The sequence below is a fragment of the Pan paniscus genome, chromosome 18, assembly GCF_029289425.2.
Source record: "Pan paniscus chromosome 18, NHGRI_mPanPan1-v2.0_pri, whole genome shotgun sequence".
Classification (NCBI taxonomy): Eukaryota; Metazoa; Chordata; class Mammalia; order Primates; family Hominidae; genus Pan; species Pan paniscus.
This window is the reverse complement of record NC_073267.2, coordinates 11,266,853-11,279,846: the sequence shown is the minus strand read 5'-3', so window position 1 is coordinate 11,279,846 and position 12,994 is coordinate 11,266,853. Positions and strand designations below refer to the sequence as shown.

Sequence of the window (12,994 nt, the reverse complement as noted above, 5' to 3'; positions counted from 1 at the left end):
CTTCAACTTCACTAATATTTTCTTCTACAGGGTCTAATTTGCATTGTTATGAATGGAATGCTTGTGTCCCCCTCCCCCAGATTCATATGTTGAAGCCCAAACCAAATACCAATGTGATGATATTTGGAATGGGGACTTTGGGAGGTAATTAAAGCTAGATGAGGTCATGAGGATGGGGTCTTCATAGTGAACTTTGTGTCTTTATAAGAACAGACACCAGAGAGCTTGTGCCTTCTCTCTCTCCATAGGCACACACCAAGAAAAGGCCATGTGAGGGCAGAGCAAGAAGCCAGTCTGCAAGCCAGGAAGATAGTCCTCACCAGAACGCAAGCATGCTGGCGCCTGGTCTTGGACTTCCAGCCTCCAAAACTGTGAGAAAGTAAGTGTCTGTTGTTTAAGCCCCCCAGACTATTATTTTGTTATGGCAGCCTGAGCTAAGACATGTTCTTAATCCCATCTTGCATCAAGATGGGATCAATATTTTGCATCTCAGACATTATAGTTTTCATCTCTAGAAGTTCAGCTTAGGTTTTTTTGTTGTTGTTGTTTGTTTGTTTGTTTTTAAGTATCATTCATTTTTAAGACTGAATGTGCTGAATCTTTTTTCTAGTTTCTTGAACACATAGAATACAGTTATAATAACCTAAAATATCCTAATCTACTAATTCCATTATCTGTGTTATTTCTGGTTTGGTTTCAATTGATTGATTTCCTCCCCTCATTTTGGGTCATATTTTCTTGTCTCTTTGCTTGGATACTGCCTTTTTTTTTTTTTTAAATTGAATGCCAGAGTGCTAAAAATGTTTGTGCTTTTACAAATATTCTTGATCTTTTTTTTTCCAGGACACAGATAATTTACTTGGAAACATTTTTATCATTTTGAGACTTCCTTTTAAGCTTTGCTAGATGGGGCTGGGTGCGGTGGCTCACATCTGTAATCCGTGGCTCACACCTGTAATCCCAGCACTTTGGGAGGCTGAGGTGGGTGGATCACTTGAGGCCAGGAGTTTGAGACCAACCTGGACAACATGGTGAAAACCCTGTCTCTACTATAAATACAAAAATCAGCCAGGTGTGGTGGCACATGCCTGTAATCGCAGCTACTTGGGAGGTTGACTTGGGAGAATTGCTTGAACCCAGGAGGTGGAGGTTGCAGTGAGCCGAGATCAAGACACTGCACTGCAGCCTGGGCAACAGAGTGAGTCCCTGTCTCAAAGGAAAAATAAAAAAAAAAAAGTTTTGTTAGATGGGACCAGAGTCGTATAAGTCCAGAGCTCATTTTGCCTTAATACTGAGGTAAAACCCTTCTGGGATCTGACTTGATGCTACATGAATTATGACATTTTCTATTGCAGTTGTTGGGATCAGGAACTACTCAGCCTTGCATGAGCTCTGGGAATTGTTCCCTTTAAGGCCGGGGTGGTTCTTTCCCCAGCCTGGGGTTGTTTGCTTGCATGCACCTGCTCAACTGAAGACTTAGGGGAGCCCTCTGCCCGTCTCAGGGCATTCTCTGCATGGCCCTCTGCTGCCTCTGCTCCATCCTTCACACCCTAGCCACATCGGCACTCCTCCTTCCCAGCTCCGTCTCTTGAAGGTCAATGGACTCCCTTTGGCGGACTGTTCGTGTGCCAACGCCTGGAAACTTTCCCCAGGCAGTCAGCTGGGCAATTATAGGACACACTTCATCTCTTTCCCACAGCACGGGGATCGCCATCCTTCAAGACCTGATGGCCGGTGTCTGGAACACCATTGCTTTATGGATTTTGAGTGTTTTTGGAGTCATTTCAGGTAGGAGGGTAAGATCAATCCTTGTTTACTCAATCTTGTCTAGAAGGTGAAATCTATTAGATTTTTATTGATACACATATATATGTATATTTATATTTAAATACATATATGTTATATGTATGTATATTTATATTTAAATACATATATATGTTATATATATGTATATATTTAAACACATATATATGTTATATATATGTTTGCTTTTATGTTTTTGAGGAATAAATATATAAATAATGGTATGGAAGGGCTTGACTGAAAAGTAAAAGTCTTCTTCTGTACCCCATTCCCCTACTCCACACCTGCCCGGCCCCCAAAGATTTCTCACTTTGGCACTGTTTCCTGTGTATCCTCCCAGAAGTGTTTGTGTGTACAATTCCATATGTATCTGCTTAAGTGGTATCACACTATATTTGCTGTTTTATACCTTGGTTTCTTCACTTAATATGCCCTTTTATTATTTTTTTTTGAGACAAAGTCTTGGTTTGTCACCTGGGCTGGAGTGCAGTGGTATGATCATGGCTCACTGTAGCCTCCACTTCCTTTGCAGCCTCCACTTCCTGGGCCCAAGTGATCCTCCTACCTCAGTCTCCCAAGTAGTTAGGACTATAGGTGTGAGCCACCATGCCTGGCTAAATTTTTTATTTTTTGTAGAGGTGGAGTCTCACTATATTGTCTCATTTTGGCCTCAAGTGATCCTTCCACCTCAGCCTCCCAAAGTGCGTGAGCCACTGTGCCCAGCCACCTAATACAAAATCTTTCCTTATCAGCCAATACCGGTCTGACTTACTGTTTTTTTTGTTTTCTTGTTTTTTTTGTTTTTTGTTTTGAGATGGAGGCTGGCTTTGTCGCCCAGGATGGAGTGCAGTGGCACGATCTCGGCCCACTGCAAGCTCCGCCTCCCAGGTTCACTCCATTCTCCTGCCTCAGCCTCCCGAGTAGCGGGGACTACAGGTGCCAGCCACCACGCCAGGCTAATTTTTTCTATTTTTTAGTAGAGACGGGGGTTTCACTGTGTTAGCCAGGATGGTCTCGATCTCCTGGCCTCAAGTGATCCACCCACGTCGGCCTTCCAAAGTGCTGGATTACAGGCGTGAGCCACTGTGCCCGGCCACTTAATATGAACGCTTTCCTTATCAGCCAATACTGGTCTGCCTTACTCTTTCTGTGTTGCTGAACTTTCTATAGAATGGGTGTTCTATATTTTATTTAGCTGCCCTTACTTGGGGATATTTGGTCAGTTCTACTTTTTTCGCTGCTTGCGGTCAGTGCAGTAATGAACATAGTTCTGCGTGTGTTTTTAGCACATGTGCGTGTGTCTGCAGGTAGATTTCCTGAAAGATTATTGGATCACTGGATGCCAACCAGGGCCAGTTCTCTAAACACCAGAAAGATTTCTTCTGAAACTGAAAATGAAAAACAAAATGCTTTCCTATAAAATACATTTTAGGTTTTGAAGGGTACAAAATGATAGCCGGGCGTGGTCGTGGGCACCTGTAGTCCCAGCTACTGGGGAAGCCGAGGCAGGAGAATCGCTTGAACCCGGGAGGCAGAGGTTGCAGTGAGCCGAGATTGCACCACTGCACTCCAGCCTGGGTGACAGAACGAGACTGTCTAAAAAAAAAAAAAAAAAAAAAAGTTGAATGATAAAAATTGAGATGGATGCTGAATTGTAAGCAGAGCAGGTTCTTTTTGGGTTTTCTCTGTCTCGTGTGTGTGTGTGTGTGTGTGTGTGTGTGTGTGTGTGTGTCCCCATTTCCCTGTTTCCTAAGCACTGCTTAGAGCCACCTCCAGTCACAAATTTTGGCTTCAAGGAAGGCAAAGGTTAGACAAGATTCCTGCCTGCCATAGGGTGCGCCAGTGGAACGCCTGTTGGCTGGAGTGGCACTGATGACTCATTTGATCTGAGGGATTCTCCCTTTCTTCCCCTCCTCCTCCTCCTCAGAATATCACGTTGCCTCCCGTGCTTGCAGGGATCTGGGGCTGGGTGAACAGGGATGAGTGAGGCTGTGTAGCTGCTCCTGGGTGGGTTGGAGGGTGCTAGGTGCCCGCTGTGAGCAGGCCCTGAGTTGGGGCTGGGTGGGGACGTGGCCGGGAGATGACAACATGAAGTTCTCAACTCAGGAGGCTCTGCCATGACAGGGGCTCCAAACCCAACAGATGCCATTGCTGCTGCTACCACCTTCTATGCCAAACCCTTAGGAAACATTTCTCCAAGCACAGCCAGCCCCCCTGAGTCAAACACCAGCAAATTAAATTTCCACCATCCTATTGTGTGGTTCTCACTTAGGGGTTTCCTCTCCGCCTCCCACATCAGGCTGAGCCCTCCAAGGTCGGGGTTTGTGTCTCATCTGTGTTTTTCTTCTTCGATGACTCCCATGCCTGATCTCACACACAGTGCACACACACACGCACCCACACTGACACACAGCCTCACACCTCTCCAGGCTCACTGTCACACACAGAACTCGTTCACTCTCACGCTTACATATACACTTGCACACACGTACTCTTACACTGTCACACACACCTACCCCCACTCACATCCATACTCAGCCACACACACACATTCACACACTCACATTTGCTGTTTCTCACACTCACTGCACATTCTCCCACTGATTCTTTTACAGACTCACGCATCCACACTCACACATTTACACACACACTATCCTCTCACACACCTATCCTCTAACCTACGCACACACATAATTTGCATTTGCGTATGCACACAGTCATAGTCACTCACGCACACACAGTCATTCTCCCATTCTTATACACTCAACACACGTGCACTCACATTCACACACCCATTCTTTCACAGCTATCCGCTTGCACACTGTGGCCACATCCCCTGACCCAAGACATATAATAAATGTTATAATATGCCCATATAGCATATAATATACCCATATGCTGTAATAATACCCAGCAATATTCTGCTCCTCCCCTGCAGCCATTTAGCAATACCTTTCAATGGGTCAACATTTGGAATCAGTAATACTTTACCATGGTTCAAAATACAAAATGTACAAAAGAGCACACCTGGAAGCTCTCCCTCTTGCCCTCTGCCAGCTCCTCTCCTGTCCTCTTCCTTGGTCCTTCTGGCGGGTTGTGTGCCTCTGCAAACACCACCCTCCACCCCCGTTTTCAGCCAAATGACAGCAGATTGGACCCTGGCCTCTCCCTGCACCTCATGTATCCCTCTGCACGGTTACTCCACATTAGCACACATAGATTTTCTAGCCCCGTGCTGTCCAATATGATAGCCACTGGCCACATGTGGCGATTTAAATTTCAATTAAGAGTTGACTAACCACATTTCAAGTGCTCAGTAGCCACATGTGGTTAGCGCAGAACAGTACATTTCCATCGCTACAGAAACTTCTGTCAGACAGCGCTGTGCCAGCGTCACCTAAGACGGTCTCCAATGCGTTCCTTCGGCAGGCAGATGGGTTTCACATCAGGTTCGCAGATGCAGCGCGGTTTCTTTCCAGCCCGTGGAGCTCAAGCAGCTGTCTCAAAACAATCTGGGCAGGTTCCAGGCAGAGATGGCAGGAAAATGGCCCGGCAACCTTGACCTGGAGCGTCCAAAGTGTGGGAGGCCCAGGTGGGGGAGCAGGATCAGGAATCCTGCTCCTAGGGACAGTGAGGTCTCTGCCTCTCCCATCTCCCTGACCCTCCTCCTCCACTGCCCACACAGGGTAGGATTCTGCCGGCCATCGGGCATTTCAGAAAGAGAATGTGTTTCCCATGAATAAATACAGTTTAAGAGAGATTGAAAACAATCTTTTGGTGATGGACGAGAGGCCTCTAAGCATTGGTGTAGGTAGGGTATTTGCATTGGAGTAGATCATTTTTTTAAAAACACTTTCCTCCACTGTACAACATTTTCAGTAATAGTTATGTTTTTGGTTAGTTTTATGGTTTTGTAACAATTAAATAAAAGGAGAATATAGTTCAATTTTCTTTTCTTTTTTTTTTTTTGAGACAGGGTCTTGCTCTGTCATCCAGGCTGGAGTGCAGTGGTGTGATTATGGCTCATCAGAGCCTCAACCTCCTGGGCTCAAGTGATCCTCTCACCTCAGACTCCCCAAATATCTGGGACTACAGGCACACGCCACCATGCCTGGCTAATTAATTTTTTTTTTTAATAGATGGGGTCTCGCCATGTTGCCCAGGCTGGTCTGGAACTCCTGGGCTCAAGCGATCCTCCTCTCCTCAGCCTCCCAAAGTGCTGGGATTACAGGTCTGAGCCACCATGCCTGGCCAATGTTTTTTTTTTTTTTTTTTTTTTTTGAGATGGAGTCTTGCTCTGTTGCCCAGGATGGAGGGCAGGGGCACGATCTCGGCTCACTGCAAGCTCCGCCTCCCGGGTTCACGCCATTCTCCTGCCTCAGCCTCCCAAGTAGCGGGGACTACAGGTGCCAGCCACTACACCCGGCTAATTTTTTCTATTTTTTTAGTAGAGACGGAGTTTCACTGTGTTAGCCAGGATGGTCTTGATCTCCTGACCTCATGATCTGCCCGCCTCGGCCTCCCAAAGTGCTGGGATTACAGGCGTGAGCCACCGCGCCCGGCCGCCTGGCCAATGTTAAAGACATTGTTTGGAATCAGTAAAAGATTTCATGGAGGAACTAAAAATGTCATGTTCCAAACAAAAATATTACACCTTGCAGGCTGTACTCTGCTTTACTGTTGGACTCTTGACATAGATTCTTATCTTTCTTTGCAGCAGGGAAAAATGCACACGGGTTATACACACATGCACACACTGAAGCAGAGATCATATTTTGTCCATATATATTATATATGCAAAGTCAAATATCAGAAATTTGAGATTAATTCTTTCCTTCAAGGAGCCCCACCTTGCTTAGGAAGATCAAGCAAGAGCCCCAAGTGGATGGCAGATTTTCATGGGGTCTGTCCTCACTCAATTCCCCAAATCACTCAAGCAGCTGACCTGGTGCCCAGATGAGCAAGGTCCCAGACACCTCCAGCCTGCAGAGAGCAGTCCACCCTGGAAATCACCAAGGGACATTTTTTGGCCTCTTGCTGTCCTTTTCTAAAGCTCTGCCTTCCCCTCTATAGCAGCCCCTGTAACTGGCATCAGTTTGGGGGAATCTTGGGAAGCCCCTTTCTGGCCTTGGTGTTCACTCCTGAGCTCCCCTGCACCCGAGCACCAGGATCCCAACCAACTCAAACAGGCAGGAGCTGCCACGCCTGAATGGGATCTGTTGGCATCTGAGCCAGGGCCCAAGGAAAACCCTGTATGCTCCCCGCAGAGACCCTTAGAACAGAATATATGCACGTAAAAAGTACTTAGTAATAAAGTGTATAACAAGAGGTCCACAGGAGCGAGAAATCATCAAGATGATATATAATGGGGGCCGGGCGCGGTGGCTCATGCCTGTTACCCTAGCACTTTGGGAGGCTGAGGGTGGTGGATCACTTGAGGCTAGGAGTTCGAGACCAGCCTGGGCAACATGGGGATACCCCGTCTCTACAAAGAATACAAAAATTAGCCGGGTGTAGTGGCATGCACCTGTAGTCCTAGCTACTTGGGAAGCTGAGGTAGGAGAATTGCTTGAACCCAGGAGGCGGAGGTTGCAGTGAGCCGAGATCGCACGACTGTACTCCAGCCTGGGCGACAGAGTGAGATTCTGTTTGAAAAAAAATATATATAGCAAGTAAAAAATACACACGCTCTTCAATCCTGCAGCTTCTTCTGAAGTTATCTCACATATGCCCAGAAGTGTATATGGAAGGATATTTATTGCTTTTAACATTATGCTAAGTGAGAGTGCTAGACTCAAAGGACTGCATCTTATATTATTCCTTTTATGTGACATTTGTGGGGATCAAGGGCCCTATTGGTGGCAGGGGGAAGGGACGAGGAGACTTCCTCGGGTGATGGAAATGCTCTGATCTTGGCTGTGAGTGGGGCCACGCCTGCATGACTTATTCAGGACTCAGGAGCTGTGTGCTGAAGGAGGAGAATTTCACTGCGTGAACATTGCACCTCGATAAACTTGACTTAAAAAAGTTGCACGTGGAAAGATATTTATTGCAGCAATGCTTGTGGTAGCAGAAGTCAGGGAATAACTCAAATGCCCAGCCATAGAGAATGGTCAAATAAATAATGGTATATCTGTACAATAGAGTACTACACAACTACTAAAAAGGAAGAGAGTGATGTTTATAACTCGAAGTGGTATGGTCTCCAAGAGCATTTGTTATGTGGAAAATGGTTTGTATGGTATTAACCATTTATTTTATATATATATATATACACATGCAGATATCATAGATGATATTCTTCATGTCATAGTGTGTTAACAACATTAGGGATATTATAAATATCATAGAGATGATATTCTATTAATACCATTGTGTGTTAACACTAGAGGTATTATAAATATCATAGAGGTGATATTCTATTACTATCAAAACGCAAAAGCATAAACCCCCCTGAGAATTAAAATGAATGAAAATCTATTCACCTTTTTTACTACCCCAACAATCCTAGGTCTACTCGTACTAGATTAATTATTTTATTTCCCACCATGCTGTTTCCTACCTCAAATCACCTAATCAGTAATCGATTGATTTCCATCCAACAATGATTAGTTCAACTTGTACTAAAACAAATAATAATCACCCATAACATTAAAGGACAAACCTGATCCCTTATGCTGATATCCCTAATTCTTTTTATTGCTTTAACCAATCTCCTCAGACTTCTTCCCCATTCATTTACACCAACTACACAACTATCAATAAATCTAGGTATAGCAATCCCCTTATGAGCAGGAACAGTAATCACAGGCTTTCGCTTTAAAACCAAAATATCCTCAGCTCTCTTTTTACCACAAGGCACACCTATGCCACTTATCGCTATATTAGTCTTCATTGAAACTATTAGCCTATTTATTCAACCCAAAGCGTTGGCTGTGCGATTAACAGCCGACATTACAGCTGGTCACCTACTAATACACTTAATAGGAGATGCCACACTAGTACTGTCAACTGTTAGTATCCCCACAGCTTCAATATCTCTCATTATTTTAATCCTACTGAGTATTCTCGAATTCACCATAGCTCTTATTCAGGCTTATGTCTTCACACTATTAGTAAGCCTTTATTTATATGATAACACGTAATGACCCACCAAACACATGCCTACCATATAGTTAATCCCAGCCCCTGACCGCTAACAGGAGCTCTCTCGGCTCTCCTAATAACATCTGGCCTGGCCATACAATTTCACTTTAATTCTATAATTCTTTTAACCCTAAGCCTAGTAACCAACACACTAACTATATATCAATGATGATGTGCTATTGTCCGAGAAAGTACATTTCAAGGCCACCATATGACAATTGTCCAAAAAGGTCTCTGATATGAAATGCTTCTGTTTATTATCTCAGAGGTGTTTTTCTTTACCGGTTTCTTCTGGGCATTCTACCACTCTAGAGCTTAGCGCCAACTCCAGAATTAGGGGGACATTGACCTCCAACAGGCATTCTTTCCCGTAACCCTTTAGAAGTACCTCTCCTCAATACGTCTGTGTTACTTGCATCAGAAGTTTCAATTACTTGAGTTCAGCACAGACTGATAGAAGGTAGTCGAAGGCAAATAATTCAAGCATTATCCATCATGATTACCTTAGGTATCTGCTTCACTCTTCTACAAATCTCAGAATATTTCAAGACCCCTTTTACTATCTCAGATGGAATTTATGACTCAACATTCTTTATAGCCACAGGCTTCCACGGACTTCATGTTATTATTGGATCAACATTTCTCACTATCTACCTCCTCCGCCAATTAAAATATCACTTTACATCCAACCACCACTTTGGCTTTAAAGCCGCCGCCTGATATTGATACTTCGTAGATGTAGTCTGATTATTCTTATATGTCTCTATCTACTGATGAGGGCCCTACTCTTTTAGTATAAGCATTGACTTTCAATCAATTAGTTTCAATAAGATCTGAAAAAGAGTAAATAACCTAACACTAGCCCTAGCAACCAACACTTTACTGGCCCTATTACTAATAATAGTTACATTTTGACTCTCACAACTTAATATTTATGTAGAAAAATCCAGCCCTTATGAATGTGGATTTGATCCACTAACCTCTTCCCGCCTCCCCTTCTCCATAAAATTCTTCCTAGTAGCCATCACATTTCTCCTGTTCGACTTAGACATTGCTCTACTACTAGCCCTGCCATTGAGCCCTTCAAACAAACAACCTAACACTAATAATTAGTACAGCCCTTATATTAGTTAACATTTTAATCCTAGGCTTAATTTATGAATGAACCCAAAAAGGATTAGATTGAGTTGAATTGATAAATAGTTTAAGTTAAAATAAATGATTTTGACTCATTAGATTATGATAGACCATATTTACTAAATGCCCTTTATTTATATTAACATATTAGCATATACCATAGCACTGCTGGGAATATTAATCTATTGATCCCACTTAATATCATTGTTATTATGCTTAGAAGGCATAATATTATCAATATTTATCATAAGTACTCTTGTAACTTTAAATATACATTTTATTCTAGCATCCATAATGCCCATTATCCTCCTAGTATTTGCTGCTTGCGAAGCTGCTGTGGGCCTTGCCTTACTAGTTTCAATCTCCAACACATACGGCCTAGATTATGTACAAAATTTAAATTTACTCTAATGCTAAAAGTTATTATTCCAACAATTATACTGTTACCAATAACATGACTCTCAAAAAACTCTATAATCTGAATTAACATAACTATTCACAGCATATTCATTGGCCTCATTACTCTACTATTTTTTAACCAGTTAAATGATAATTCATCTAACTTCTCATTAACCTTCTCTCCTGACCCGCTAACGTCGCCCCTTCTAATCTTAACAGCCTGACTACTACCTCTTATAATTCTAGCAAGCCAATATCACCTGTCCAATGAATCACTTCTATGAAAAAAACTCATTTCCATATTAATTTCCCTATAAATTTTTTAATTATAGCATTCACAGCCGCTGAACTAATTATATTTTATGTCCCCTTTGAAACTATACTTATTCCTACCCTAATTATCATCACCTGCTGAGGTAACCAAACAGAACACCTCAATGCAAGCTCATATTTCTTATTCTATACACTAGTGGGATCCCTTCCCCTACTTGTCACACTTATCTATACTCAAAATGTCTCAGGTTCACTAAGTATGCTAATAATGACGTTTACCACCGAAGAACTATTAAATGCCTGATCTAATAACATTATATGACTAGCATGTGTCTTGGCTTTTATAGTAGAAATACCTCTATATGGACTTCACCTATGACTTCCCAAAGCCCACGCAGAAGCTCCTATTGCCGGCTCAGTAGTACTTGTAGCGGTACTCCTAAAACTAGGCGGCTACAGTATCATACGGCTTACCCTTATCCTCAGCTCCCTAACAGAATACATAGCCTACCCTTTCCTCATATTATCCTTGTGAGGGATAGTCATGACAAACTCAATTTGTCTACCACAAACCGATTTAAAATCACTAATCGCTTACTCCTCTGTAAGCCATATAGCACTTGTTATTGTGGCTATCCTCATTCAAACCTCTTGAAGCTTTACAGGCGCAGTCACCCTCATAATTGACCATGGACTCACTTCATCCTTACTATTCTGCCTAGCAAATTGGAACTATGAACGAGTCCATAGCCGAATTATACTACTTCTCCAAGGCCTTCAAACATTGCTTCCACTAATAGCCTCCTGATGACTTCTAGCAAATCTTACTAACCTTGCCTTACCCCCTACTATTAATCTAGTAGGAGAACTCTTCATCACTGTGGTTTCATTCTCCTGATCAAACACCACCATTATGCTTATAGGACTTAATATGCTAATCACAGCACTTTTACTCCCTGTGTATGCTAACCACGATACAATGAGGAACACTTGCGTATTACATTAACAGTATTAAACCCTCCTTTACATGAGAAAATACACTAATACTTACACACGTTGCACCTATTTTCCCATTATCCTTAAACTCTAAAATTATTGTGGGATTTGCATGCTGTAAATATAGTTTAACCAAAACGTTAGACTATGAATCTAACAATAGAAGCCCGCAACTTCTTACCTACCGAGAAAGTATGCAAGAACTGCTAAGTCATGCCCCTGTGTCTCACAACATTGCTTTCTCAACTTTTAAAGGATAAGAGTTATCCATTGGTCTCAGGAACCAAAAACATTGGTGCAACTCCAAATAAAAGTAATAAACATGTACTTTTCCACTACTATAACAATTCTAATTCCCTTAATCTTACCAATTATTATTACCTTAGCCAACTCCTGCAAAAAAGATTCATACCCATACTATGTAAAAATATCTATTGCGTGCGCCTTCATCGTTAGCCTCATCCCTGCGGCAATATTTATATATACAGACCAACAAGTAATTATCTCAAACTGACATTGAATAACAATCCAAACTCTTAAACTCTCACTAAGCTTCAAACTAGATTACTTCTCCACAATATTTCTCCCAGTAGCACTATTTGTTACTTGATCTGTTGTAAAATTCTCAATATGATAAACTCAGACCCTAACATTAATCAATTTTTCAAATACCTACTCATTTTCCTCATCACAATATTAATTCTAGTTACTGCCAATAACCTCTTTCAACTTTTTATCGGATGATAAGGTATAGGAATCATGTCCTTCTTATTAATTGGCTGATGATATGGCCAAGGAGATGCTAATACAGCAACCCTCCAAGCGGTTCTGTATAATCACATCAGTGACATTGGCTTCATTTTAGCTCTAGCATGATTCCTCTTGTCCTCCCACACATGGGAGCTTCAGCAGGCATTTATTATAGATTCTGCCTCCAATTCCCTTCCGTTAATTAGTCTTCTCCTAGCAGCAGTAGGAAAGTCAGCTCAATTCGGCCTTCATCCCTGACTTCCTTCCACCATGGAAGGCCCAACCCCACTCTCAGCCCTAATCCACTCCAGCACTATAGTGTAGCAGGAGTTTCCCTGCTCATCCGCTTCTACCCTTTAATAGAAAATAAACTATTAGTGCAAACCTTCACATTATGCTTAGGGGCTATGACCACCTTATTTACAGCAATCTGTGCTCCAACACAAAATGGCATCAAAAAAATCGTAGCGTTCTCCACCTCAAGCCAACT

General features: G+C 42.5%; 1 protein-coding gene and 1 pseudogene across 2 annotated transcripts in view; one reads left to right on the top strand and one right to left on the bottom strand.

Annotated features, from left to right (window-relative positions):
• NUBP1 (NUBP iron-sulfur cluster assembly factor 1, cytosolic) overlaps window positions 1–12,994 on the bottom strand; it is a 79,309-nt gene that overhangs the window by 36,028 nt on the left and 30,287 nt on the right. The gene's annotated exons all lie outside the window — the stretch shown is intronic.
• Window positions 8,269–8,948, top strand: LOC117976194 (ATP synthase subunit a-like; annotated as a pseudogene).